This window comes from Protopterus annectens, chromosome 9.part0 (assembly GCF_019279795.1).
Source record: "Protopterus annectens isolate FY-2018-M chromosome 9.part0, PAN1.0, whole genome shotgun sequence".
Classification (NCBI taxonomy): Eukaryota; Metazoa; Chordata; order Ceratodontiformes; family Protopteridae; genus Protopterus; species Protopterus annectens.
The window spans coordinates 590,577,291-590,591,634 of NC_056743.1; the positions used below are offsets into that span (position 1 = coordinate 590,577,291).

A 14,344-nucleotide genomic window follows, 5' to 3' on the forward strand; every position below is an offset into this window, starting at 1 on the left:
CACATTAAATTATTTTCATGAAGAAATCATGACTTCAAGGAGAGGCTATATATGAGCACTAAAGAAAATATTTTATGCATCTTTACCTGTAAATATCTAGCTATATTGATCTATCTACATCTATATCTATATAAAAAAAATCTATGTATGGCTATATCTAACTCTTTCTACATATACACATGGGTCTACCTCAATAGGTGAACACATCACAAAGTCGACAGCAAGAAAGTCAACCTCAAAATGTCAACATCAGAAATACTGACAATAAACTATGCATGGACATGTAAAATCCTCAATGCATGCAAACCAACAAAAAATTTGTGTTGGGTGGGCAAGAACCTTGCACCTTCAAACCCCCTGCTAATTATAAACATACTGACTTCTAAGATAACAATCCTTGGGAAAGGGAATATTCCCTCACTTAGGGACTGCCGATCGAGCACTACTGTCAAACTTTTGCATATGCTGACCTTTAGCAGTTGACTTCCTTGCTGTCAACATTGTGGTAGGTCGACCTAGTGAGGTTTACGCACATATATATACATCTATATTTATTTTCAGTATTTTGAGTTTTCAGTCATGAGAAGTAGATTAATATTTTATATATATATATATATATATATATATATATATATATATATATATATATATATATATATATATATATATATATATACACACACACACACACATACATATATATATATATATATATATATATATATATATATATATACACATACACACACACACACACACACACACATACATACACACACACACACACACACATATATATATATATATATATATATATATATATATACACACGTGTGCGTGTGTAAGTAAAGCTGTACTTTTGTCGACATCTATGACTGGCACCTGTCAACAAAAGTAGTAGACTGGATGATTCTCAGGTTTGCAGAATTTGCCCTTTCCCCTAGAACTGTGCAATCCTGGAGATGAACTATATAATTAGCTTGGAATGTGGGCTGTGCAGCCCCCAACAAAAAATGATGTTTAATTTTGTTTTAAGGTTTTTGCATGCTCCCAGACTGATGTTTGGAGCACACTTCGTGGTGTGCCGATGCACATCATGTCAACCATTTATTTCGGCATTATTCTCATCTATATTAGTGTCGTTCAATAATGGTAAGTAAATCCATCAATTTACACCACACACACACACATATATATATATATACATATATATATATATATATATATATATATATATATATATATATATATATATATATATATATATATAAAACATATACACATATAGACACAGTCTGCTAGAGCTGCCTTTACTAAATGGCATATCATGGAAAGGAAAGAAAGAACAGGCAGACACAGTGGAGAGAGGCAAACTCTCCATTACAACTAATAAGAAGCAGTTCATTCTAAGTGTACTACATGATCAATACTTCTTGTGGGACTTGGAGGCAACTTTCCATTAGAACTAAGAACTAGATTCCTCTAGCATGTACATTGTGGTCAATATCTCTTGATGAAATCAGATCCCTGACCTAGGGGTGACAGAAGACTTCAGAGAGGACTCTACAGAGAGCTACATTTGAAGGACAAACGCCATCTGGAAGGGGTCCCTGAAACCTTAAAAGGGACAAGAGCTGTTTTCCTGCAAAGGAGAAATGTCTATATGGTAAAATAAGTGTGTTCTGAAGGGAGACAGAATTCCCCTCCGAGTGTGAGTACTGTAAACAGTCTGAAAAGTTAATATTGCTGGTGGCGGAGTGCCAAAGGCCTAACTACAAGCCAGGTGACCAGAGTTTGATTAAGAGCTTGGGTGTTTGATGGCACAGGTGGGGGGGGGCGGGTTGTAAGTATCTGTCCTGGACTGAATGGATCACACTGGTGTTAGGTGGGTATCTTACTACCTTACAGGAGACCAGGACTTATAGAGATTAAAGGGCTGAGGACAGCATGCTGGCCAAGGCCTGATGCGAATATTCTAATTTTCCTGTATCATGCCTCGTCGCACACCCAACCTAGAAAAGAGGTTAGACGGAACAGGTTAGAGCTGAAACCTTACAAATCAAACCACTACAAACAGCAGTGGTTGACACCTGGGTTGCCTAGTTTCTCTTGCATCGTTGGTCAACTTGGGGGAGGTGCAGGTTGGTAAGCCATGGTTTGGCAGAGTATTAAAAAACTCCAAACAGACTAGTCTCAAATCACACACTTGAAAGGAAGGGGAATTAGGAAAGAAGCTGCAATCAGGCAAAAATCTGACAACCTGTGGCCATGAAAAGCTGCTTATTACCATATAGGATTTACCACAGTACATGAGCAAAGACAGAGAAGAATATGAGCCCCTAACTTCCCTTGTGAATTATCTATTAAATAAGGTACTGTTTACCACTTTGCTACAATAGACAAATGAACTGGCAAATACTGGCTTGAGTATGCAACTGTCTTTTGTTCTTGTGCTAAAGAATAAAGCCAAACTCTGGTTTGCCTCAGTGTGATGTGTTGTTTCTCGAAGCTGCATTTATACTGGCTGACAAGCATTTTCAGTTCATTTTATTAAAATAAAATAAATCTATTTACCAATGTAAAGTAATGTCCAAGCCTCTAGAGACACACACACACACACACACACACACACACACACACACACACAGACAATTTGGAAGATCAAAAGTTCACTTGTGGCATACCTTTGTGATGTGGAAGGAAATCAAGGTACCAGGTAAACAACATTAAGACACTGGAATGACACAAACTCCACACAGAATATAACACAAGCGGAGAACACTACTGCTTGAGACAGCACTGCTGCAGCCAAAATAGCTGAATAATGAGATTTGATGCTTCTTCAGCTTATGTAGTGGTGCACTCTAGGGTTTAAACATTTGCAGAAGCAAGAAAGGCATTTTAGTCACTTTACTCTTGGAAACTTTTTTTTTACCATCAAGTGTTAGCCTGTGCAAGACTTGCCCAACATAATCTCTGGCATCATGTTGTCTCACTGTCGTTCTTCAAAGTTTGTTCCCTTTTCTCAGACCACTTTTCTGAAAGTTTCTACCTCTGAGGCTCTGTGACAGTGTTTCTCTTGAGATAAAGGAAAATGTTTCTTATCTATCCTCCCTCTCCTGCCTTCACACTATTCAATTGTTTAATTTATTCTGTCTTCATATGGCTTCTTCTTCAGGTTCTGCACTATTTTTGTTGCTGTCGTCAAAATTCCAGAGTACTCATCATGTTAGCTGAAATGTAAGACCGACTAGACAGAGTATCTCCTTCTATAATCAAGCAGATGAGATTGGAGCTTCTGCAGTGGATAGCTGCTAGGGTTTCCTTTTCAGACAACCCCACCTGGGTAAAATTCACAACATTTCGATAGGTATGCTTCCAAGTATGGGACCTATCAATTGCTATGATTTAGGCATAGTGGTGCTATGATTTTGGCCTTCAAGCCTAGCCCTGCTCTTCCTAGGTTAATTCGTTTTCTTCATAATATTAGGCCTGTTTAAAGATGCATACATTGCTAAACAATGGATAAAACTCAGACAGATATTAATTATCGCTACCTATATGGGATCCTAGTGATTCTGTTTTAGACCCCCTGCTATGACTTTTATGAGTCAACACTATGACTTTTAGTGATGTGAGGTTGCCTGGAAGTCAGGACACTATGAGCCAATTTCAATCCCCTGCATTCTGCAATTTAATCATCATGCACTGAAGAAGCACAAGGAAGTCCATTCACAAAAGCTGAACACGAGACCAGACAAATAAAGGAGTAACAAACAAAGGAATGCTAACACCCATTGCAAAAGGCTTCTTCACAGACAACCTGGCATGGTAAGTACACACACACACATTAAATCTGATTTCAGAGGCATTCTGTGAAGCATACAGTAGATGGGAATATCACTGGTACTAATATACCCAAGTGTTAAACTGTACCATTTTAGAATCAAACTGCTGTAGGGGGGACTTCCCATTTCCCTAAGATGCAGTGACCATGAAGCAAACTATATTAGGTAACAAGGATGTAGACAGCATGGGTAGGGAAGGCTTTGCCCCTCCCCTTGTAAAAACGGAGTCTGAATTCCACTTCAAGTGTATTTTTAAGTGTAATCGAAATGTATAATACTCACATGGCTACATGGAATCACAAGCAGTTAAAATTTAAACCTCCCTGAAAAAAACACATCCAGACAAAGGCCAAAAGGCAAAAATGCAAGGGCTCAAATAACCTAGTTCTGAAGCATCCAAATGCCAAAGAAGGCCAAATCCCAGGAATCATGGTGTGAATCATGTTTGGCTAAGTGTGAATTGATAAAGAATAGTTGCGTAAAATCTTACCACAACCATAGATGTCTTTCTCTTCCATGTTGCAGAATTCTGTACTCTTGGGTTTCCTCTTCTTGCTACCCGAACGTCTGGTCAGTACTCAAAAGTTTGCAGTCATTGCTAGGTGTGTGGGACATCTGACATGGCTAGAGTGTGCTTTAACCTTGGACCCCAACAATTTCCCATGGTGCACGTAGAAGAAGGTAACTGCCTTTGAAATCCAGCTTGAAATTGTCTGTTTTGTTACAGCTTTCCCCAGGGCCCTGGGGTGAAGAAGACAAACAACCAGTTGGATTTTCTGACAGACTTAGTCTTGTCTAAGTAGAACCTAAGCTGTCTGTGCACATCAAGGGAAAGTAAGACTCTCTGTCACTCTGAAGATGGGCAAACAAGGTGGGGAGGTGAATAGCTTGGTTTAAGGAAAGCTCATTGACTACCTTTGGCATGAATGAAGGATCGGTCCTAAGGGTTACCCTGTCTTTGTGGAAGACTAGGAAAGGGGGAATGCCAAGAGAGCTTGTAACTCAGACACTCTTCTAGCCGATGTCAAAGCCACTAGTACAGCTTTCCATGTGCAGAGTTTCAGAGAAGACTTGGAGGCCATTTCAAAAAGGGGTACAGTGAGCTTCTCCATGATATACTCCAGGTCCCAAGGAAGAGGGATAGGTTTCCTGGGGGACCCCGAGGTGCAGCACTCCCTTTAGGAACAACTTTGTACACAATCTGGAAGCCAGAGGGTTTCAGAGGCAGACAAGCCGAAATGGCAGTCAGGTGAACCTTGATGGAGTACGCTAACCCTGTCTGCAGAAGTTCATACACAGGTAGGATAGTACCAAAGGGACATCACCCTTAAACGGGTCCAACCATCTCTGAAGACACCATATGGAGAATCTTTTCCATTTAGATATACAAGATCTCCTAGTATTAGGTTTCCTGACCTCCTGCAGGACCGTGAACATATCCTCATTGTATAAGTGTCTGTAAGGGATCAGAATTTTATCACCCACAGGGTGAGATGCAGATATTGCTAGTGTGGATGGATTTAGAGATTCCCTTGCCCTGTGTGAGAAGATCCACTCTGTGGGGTAATTTGTGGCAAGTGCCCTTGGCTAAATGCAGAAGGAGGGGGAACCAGTGCTGTCTTGGCCAAAAGGGGGGGTCACCAACAAGGTTTTTGGTCTGGCTGCTGAATGTTCAGTAGGGACTTTCTGCAGAAGTGGGAATGGGGGATGCATACAGAAACATCCCCTTCCAGGACATTGAAAAGGCATCCATTGCCCTCATTAGATAGTGGGCAGCCTGGTGCAAAAGGATGGACGTTGTCTGTTCAAGGGGGAGGCAAACAGATCTATTTGAGATGTACCTCATTTATGGACTATGTCCAAGAACACATCCTTGTGGAGCATCCATTTGTGGGACTGTGACATGGACCTGCTTCAGGTGTCTGCCTGAGAATTATGTTCTGAAGGGATGTACACTGCTTGAAGTGGGACTCCCTGCTTTACGGCCAGCTCCCACACTAGAGGAGCTAGTCTGCATTGCAAATACGATTTTGTTCCCCTCTGCTTGTTGACATACCACAGAACTGTGGTGTTGTCTGTGAACAGTTTCAATGGGCCTTGTTTCAGTGTAGGCTGAAAAACCTTCTGGGCCAAAAGTATTGCTCTCATCTCTCTGACATTGATATGCTCCTGTTTTGAGGAGACTGGCCAAGTACCCTGGACCTCTTAAGGAGCCCATCGTTGCTCCCCACCCCAGGTCTGAGGCATCCATGTACATTTCCTGCACTGGCCAGGGGACTAGAGTTGGTATGCCTGGGTTGTAGCTCACCGCATTCAGCACTATTGAATCTCTTTCTTGAGGCAAGGTAAGAAGGGGATCTTGAATTCCACAGGATGAGAGTGCAGAGTCCACATGAATCTTAGGTACCATTGTAACTTTCTCATGTGAGGTCTTGCCAATGGTAACATGAGAATGGTTGATGCCATGTGGCCCAGGAGCCTTAGGTACTGCCTGGCAGTCAATTCTGCGCCTGAAAGACATCGAGCAGGTACTGTCTCAAGCTTTCCACCTTTTGGGGAGGTAGGAAGGCCTTCATGATATCCATCCAGATTCTGCACCCCAAGAAGAAAAGGTCTTGAGAGGAGGTCAGGTTGGGCTTGGAGTAATTTATCTTGAATCCCAGTGCCTGTGGAAGGGAGAGAGATGTCTGAAGATGGAGTAGGAGGAATTCTTTGCAATCCACCTGAATAAGCAGGTCGTCTAAGTAAGGAAAAATCTGAATCCCTTGGGTCCTGCAGAAGGCCACCATTGGTGGCAGGCACTTGGTGAAGAGCCTCAGTGCTGTAGAAAAACCTAAGGCAAGGCCGAGAATTAATAATGTAAGGAAGCCACAGAGACTTGCAGGTATCTCCTGAAATTGGGGCTGATGGGGATTTGAAGGTAGGCATCCTTGATGTCAAGGGTGGCCATGAAACCCTGAGGTAAGATCAGAGGGAAAGGGTTTGCAAGGTGAGCATCCAAAAGGTGGGCATTTGCAGGAAGAGATTAGTGGGAGAGATCTAGGGTTGGTCTCCAGGGCCCATCTTTCCTTGAGACTATGAAGAGCCTGGAATAGAATCCTTTTCCCTTTTCTGTTGGACGGACAAGCTGACTACTACCCTGTGTAATGAGGCTGTCCAGAAATGGTTGAAAAAGAGGTAGCTTCTCTTTGTGGGACTGAGGAATACCTCTCCAAGACAGAGTGGTGATCCAAGTCATAAAATAGCCTTTTTCTATTATAGCTAGGACTCGCTTGTTTGTAGTGATGCTTTTCCACACAGGGAGACCGTGAGAGAGTCCTAATGACATGGGAATGGTTTGGGGGGGGGGGGATTTCAAGAGTGGCAGGTAGTCACAGACTACCTGCCCTATCTTGAAACTGAGGTTTTTGAGCAGAAGTCTGGGCAGGCCTGGAGGGAGTAGTTTGCTTTCTGGCAGCTTTCCTAGGCCTGGAAGGATGGGTGAGAGCAGAATACTTCCTTATAAACTGAGTTTTGAAGAGTAATTCATATGGAACTTGGAGATAGGAGAAATGAACAAGTGCTTAAGGTCTTGTAACCCTTTCTCTTTTTGTTGCAGAGTTTTGAATAAATCTGCTACTTTTAGTCCCAAATAGAGTTAAGTTGTCTAAGCGTGCATCTAAGAGTTTTTATGATGTCATCTGCTAGGAGCTGCAACCTTAGCCAGGAATATCTTCCAAGGACAGAGGCTGATGCAGCTGACCTTACTGAAGCTACTGTAGCATCGTAGCTGCACTTAATGGAGTGCCTACTGACCCAAGAGGTTAGGGAAATAAGGCTAGACAGTTGAGCTTTGGCAGGAGAATCTAGAATGTCAGACAACTGCTTGTTGGCTTTTTCCAAAAGAGTAAACACGGACTTGTGGGTTTGATCATTTATTACCCTGAATGCCAAGGTGGAAGATATGTAACCCTTCTCCCCAAGGCTTTCCACTGCCTTGCTATCTTTTTCAGTAAGAAGGAGGGAAGGAGTTTGGAAGCCTCGTCTACTGAAACAGAGGTAGTGCCTGATTCAGCAGCAGGGCACTTAGAATTTGGCTCCCTCAGGGACTTTGTAGAATCTGTCAGGCCTGCAGGGTGGAAAAGGCTGACAGTCTGGATTAAGAGATGCTGCACTGAATGCATTAAGAAAAGCTGGCAGTACTGGGGGTATAGCTGAAAAGTCAGGGGAATCCATCTGAAGGAGTTCATAGTATTTTTTCTGAACTTCTGTCATCTCAGAGGAATCCCATTTGAAATGCTCCCTCATCTTAGCAATGGTCTCCCCAAAGGTGAGAAACTCAGCTGGGGAATATGCTTCATCAGATTCTTCCTCTGGAGAGGCACAGCCAAATGGGGAGGTTAATTAGGAAACAGAAATGGAAGACTCAGAGGATTCCTCCATTTCCACCTGGAGGTGTCTATCACCTGGGGCCTAGGGTTCATCACAGGGGGAGCCACTGGGGAGGGTAAGGGAGTAGCAGGAATTAAAGCCATGAAGTTATTGAATAGACTCTGTGAAAAGGCTTGCCAATCAGGCTGGCTTTCTATCGGGAGAGAAGGATGATTTTCTCTTCTCCTTTTTGAGAGAAGGCCTAGCGAGCGTCTGGTTCAGGTTAGGCCTGGTGTCACTTAGAGTGGTAGGGGAGGGATGTGTCCAGGCGGCTGGTGCAAGCCAAGGTTCCCCCTCACTTTTGGAAGCCGACGTCTGCAGGACCTCAGAGGACGTGCCTTCTGCTCGTGGTTCTGCAGCTTCTACATCGCTACCCACTATACCCATAATGGCAGTGATCGATCATTCCTCCAGGCTGATGTTTCCCACAGGAGGGACGTCAGGTGGCGGAGGCAGATCTACAACTTCAGACCTAGAAGTTTTGGCCTTTTTCTTGGGTGGCTTGATGGGCTGACCGGGCAGCCCCTCCATACACAACGCTAAGTGCTTCAGGTGCTGATTCTCCAGATATATGTTCAAAGCATGCAATCTGCTATACAGGGTTTTTGGGATGAAGGCCTGGAAAATGGGGCAAGCCTTATAGTCATGCGAAGGCCCTAGACAAAAGATGCACAGCTTATGGGCATCTTTACGGGGAAGCTGATGGCCGCACTGGCACTTGTCCTTCCTGGATGACACGAAACCAACGAAGCATGCAGTGACCCAAAAACAAACGTCCCCAGTGGGGTATTTATCTTAATATTCGTGATCAGACGACCGGTATGGCAGATCAGCTGATGTTCGACTGGAGACAGAGAAGTTCTGAGATCTGGTGCGTGCAGACATCACTTTGAATACTGGCCATACATTCAGACAGGAAGAGGAGGAAACCCAAGAGTACAAAACACTGCAACATGAGAATAGAAGGCCATCCAGTGACCAAGGCACAAATGCCCAACATGAAGACATTTTTGGAGCAGTAATTGAAAGCATCCAAGGCTCTGATGAACTGGGTTTTAACAGTGACATCTTCCATCTTCTTTAAACTCTACACCACAGCGTCCACATCACCCTGGTGCTAGGTCTGCAGTTGGGCTGCTTGAGTTGACTCACTTAAAGTGTTCTGGGTGCTCCCCCCACCACAAAACTAAAAGGAAACTCTACTGCTAAACCTGAAGACACTCCAGAAGCTGACTGCTTGCCAGGCTTCAAAAATGCCTATATTCTAAAGTAATTGTACATATATGTTGTTAATACCTATAATTATCTTTAATAGACGTAATGCCTTTATTTGCTTGTTAACCCTTCAGTGTGAGATTTGGCAGCCTACCGCAGACCCCTAGCCTCTACCCTCCTCCAGCCTTTTTTCCCTCAACCTATTTTCTTTTACATTAGAATAAGAATCTTGCCTACATCTCCTAGTAGCTATTTCCCCTCTGCATTCTAGCAAGTTAAAACTTCAACTTTTAACTATTTATCCAAAAGGACCTTCACCTATTCTCTACTGACTAACTGTAATTCTCTTCCCCTTGCTAAACTCTTGGGGAAATCTCACTCTCACCTAGATTAATAATTAACATTTATTAGACAAGACACCCCCCCCCCCCCGATTTCACTCTCAATTCTTCTTTAGTAAGCCATACCTTAAAGACAGCTGATACTTTTTTCTGCTGTGCTTGCCTTATTGCTCTTGCCCGCTCCATTCACCCTGTGGGCTCACTCCACTCCCCTACCCTACCCCCTAATCCCACCCACTCCCAGGGCACCTTGCCTTATACTTCTATAACCACACCTCTATCCCACTTAAGCCAATAGCTAACCCTATCTCGTTACTCACTTACCACTTAACTCCCAATTTGCTCACACTCCCAACTACCTAATCTTTCTGTTTATATTGACCCACCCTTAGCTGTCCTTCTGAAAAAACTTCATTGTTTCACTGATCCTATTCCTCTACTATGTCTACCCCTGGCTTACAAATATACCTTCACTTTCTCCTCTTCTCTATAGTTCTTACTGCTCTATTTCTATCCCACTGCCTCTCATGCTATGAATTCCTAAGCCTTACTAAATTTCAACACCCCTTAAAACAAACAACCCCTTTCTCTCATTTAGCTTTACAAACCCACAGTAACATAACATCCTCATCGTCCTACCTTCTACCACAGTTCCATAGACTAACCCATATTAAGTATTTCCAAACCAGAAATATTGACCCTATTTTATGTAAACTCGTGAAACTTTCACAGAATCCCTAACAGAACCCACTTCTACATGGTGACATTCACCCAAACCCAGGTCTCAGCATTACCGTTCCTAATTCCCAATCTTTCCCATCCCTCCATGTCTCAACCCCCCGCTATTACCTCCAACTCTCTTGTCATAGCCCACCTTAATATAAGTAGCATAAACAATAAAATCACTCAGCTACATGCCCTACTAGACTTAGGTTTCTGTTAGACATAGGATGTCAAAGGAATGTGACTCAAACCAAGTACTTAGGACAATGATACCATCCCACCAGATTATATATTCAAAAAACGAACTAAACTCAAACGAAAAACAAAGCGAAAAGCCACCAGCTGGAAATCCAATGAATAATTTATTGAAATAACAAACAATATTAAAAAATCACGATATAGGAACTGTTCCTATATGGTGATTTTTTTAATATTGTTTGTTATTTCAATAAATTATTAGTTGGATTTCCAGCTGGTGGCTTTTCGCTTTATCCCACCAGATTATAACATCCTGAGACTAGACCATCTAAATAAAAAGGGTGGTGGGGTGACAATAAGAAGTTATGTACCTACCATAACGTTCCATGTTAGTTGTCTTCTTCTCGCCTTCTTTCTTGCTGGATGGATTCAGAGCCGATCCTTGGTTCTGACTCGGCCTTTACTAAAGCTCGAGAGCTATTTTTACTGGCTCAAGGCTATCCTATATCCCACAATGCTAGGCGCCAACTACCCAGATCTCGTTTGGAAGCTAACACCATAGACATAATGTCCCCACAACTAAAGAAGAAAAATATACATATATCAAAATATATGTATAGATATATATACCTATCTATAGAGTTACCAAGAGGAGGCAACTAGGTATGTTCATACCCGAGTGAGAAAAAACAGGGTCTCAAAAGATATTCTCGGTCTGTCCAGGCTAGGGGGATGAAGGGTGGGATGCAAGAAAGAAGGCGAGAAGAAGACAACTAACATGGAACGTTATTGTATCTACATAACTTCTTAATGTTAAGTTGTCAATCTCGCCTTCATTCTTGCTGGATGGGACTACATCCCTAGCACCTTAGCCCTGGGTGGCTCATAGGAACAGACTTTTGAGCACAGTGGAACCAAAAACAGCTCGACCTCTGGAGGCCATGTCGAGCTTGTAATGAGAAATAAAGGTATGAGGAGCGACCCATGTGGCTGCCGCACAAATGGAATCCAATGGCAATCTTGCCTGAAAAGCTGCTGAAGAAGCTAATGCTCTAGTAGAATGAGCCCTAGGTTTTGTAGGGAGCTCTTTATGTCTCAATTCGTAGATCAACGTAATGACAGATGCCAACCACCTGGACAAAGTTACTTTGGAAACTGGCAGTCCTTGTTTCCCTTCTGCATACGATAGGAAGAGTTGGTCAGACTTTCTTACTTGCTTAGTTCTGTCCAGATAAAAACAAAGCTGACGGTGAACAATGCAGTTTCTGTTCCGCTCTGTTGGTATAATTTGGGAAGAAAACTGGAAGATCGATGGTCTGATTTAAATTCGTCTCAGAATATATTTTGGGTAAAAAGGAGGATTAGTTCTGAGGGACACTCTGTCCTTGTGAAAAACAAGATAAGGAGGGCGGATACATAGGGCTTGAAGTTCTGAGACCCTTCTCGCTGAAGTGATAGCCACTGAGAAGAGGGCTTTCCATGAGAGCAACTTCAAAGAACAGGAAGCCGCAGGCTCAAAAGGCAGGAGAATGAAGTAAGTTAATACCAAGTTCAAATCCCACGGTGGGGAGGTACCTTTGAGAAAGGCTTTACAAAGCTTGTGTGACATGATGCTGGTCTCTAACAAACCAACATGGAAATTTGCAATAGCTGCCAATTGTACTCTGATGGTGGCCGAGGAAGAACCCATCTGAAAAAGCTCTACCAAAAAGTCAAGAACTGTTTGGACAGGGGCTGTGAAAGGGTCTACATTTCTAGCCTCTGCCCAGAAAGAAAAACGTTTCCATTTGCTAGCATAGGTCTTCCTGGTAGTAGATTTATGGGAAGCAAAGATGATGTCACGCACTGAATGAGAAATAAAGGGAAGCCTGGATAGGGTTGGAAGTGGAGCAACCATGTGAAGTTGAGAGACTGAAGGGACTGGTGCAGCTCGTCTGACTGATGGGTCAAAAGATCTGGCACTGGGTCCAGATGCCAGGGCTGCTCCAACAGGGGACTATGCAGGAACGGAAACCAGATTTGTCAAGGCCAGTAAGGGGCAATGAGGATCATTCTGGATCTCAATGCGGTTGCTTTCTGAATCAATTGGGTGATTAAGGGAAAGGGGAGGGAATGCGTACAGAAGACCCCGGGGCCAATCGTTGACTAGAGCATCTCTGGAAGGGTGGCCAGGAAGAGGGAAGAGAGTGAAGAAGTCATGGCACTTGCTGTTTTGAGGGGTTGAGAAAAGGTCGCAGCAAGGTCGACCCCACCTTCGGAAGATTTTTTCCACTACTGTCTGATTGAGAGACCACTCGTGGGGCATGAGAATGGCTCTGCTCAGCCTGCCCGGTATGACATTGGACTTCCCGGTGATATGAGTTGCTATCAGAAACCGTTGAGAAGAGATTGTCCACTGCCAAAGTCTGAGTGCTTCTCGACATAAGGGATAGGACTTGGTTCCGCCCTGCTTGTTGATGTACCACACTACAGACATATTGCCTGTCTGAATTGCAATAGTCCCAGTGGGTAGAGAGTCTTGAAGGGCTTGCAACGCTAAAAGTACTGCTCTCATCTCCAAGACATTTATATGCAGGTGACATTCTAATGGTTGCCATGTGCCCTGGACTGTCCTGCCCTGAAAATGCCCCCCCACCCGATCAGGGAGGCATCCGTTGTCACCGTAGCAACCGGAGGAGGAAGAACAAAGGGTCTGCCCTGAAGCACCTGAGGGGAGACCATCCACCAAGAAAGGTGTCTTTTGCATGATTGGGTGATTAAAATGTTGTGTGACATTGAAAGATGTTGAAAGGACCACTGGGAAAACAGCATCCACTGAAGGATCCACATATGGAAGCGAGCTAGTGGGAGTAACGTGATAGTTGCTGCCATGAGACCTACGTTTTTTAGCACAAATCTGGCCTGGATTTTGTGGCACTGAATAAGGACCTGAACATGTCCGCGAATGTCTGATACTCTTTGTGTGGGTAGTTTTGCTGACTGCTCGACTGTGTTTAATGTGGCGCTTATGAAAGTAATAGACTGACAAGGCAGACATTTCTAAATTTATAGAGATACCTAGTTCGCTGCAAGTTTGTATGGTATAATCTCTGGATTGGAGTAGCTGACGCCTGGTGGTGGCGGTAAGGAGCCAGTCATCTAAATATGGAAAACACCTGGAATCCTCGCCGTCTCAGGTGAGCCGTAACCACTGCCATGCATTTGGTGAACACCCGGGGGGCTGTGGTGAGACCAAAGGGCAGGACTCTGAACTGGTAGTGACTGGCTCCCAGCCGGAAGCGGAGAAACCTCCTGGAGCGCCTGTGCATCTTGATGTGGTAGTACGCGTCCTGAAGATCTACTGAGCACATCCAAATGTCCTAACCCAAAAAGGGTAGAATGGACTGTAGCGTGACCATCCGGAATTTTGTTCTTTGAACAGACTTGTTAAGCCTGCTGAGATCCAGAATAGGTCTCCAGTACCCTGTCTTTTCTGGTACTAAAAAGAACTTGGAGTAGATTCCGGATCCTAACTGGTCTGCTGGGACTGGCTGGATGGCTCTTTTTCTTAGCAGTTTTGAAATTTCTAATACTGCTTGTTGCCTTAGATGGGGTGGAATGTCTGGAAGG

At 43.6% G+C, this 14,344-nt stretch overlaps 1 protein-coding gene across 1 annotated transcript in view; it reads right to left on the reverse strand.

The window, feature by feature from the left end:
* Positions 1–14,344, reverse strand: part of BNIP3L (BCL2 interacting protein 3 like) — a 648,530-nt gene that overhangs the window by 313,831 nt on the left and 320,355 nt on the right. The gene's annotated exons all lie outside the window — the stretch shown is intronic.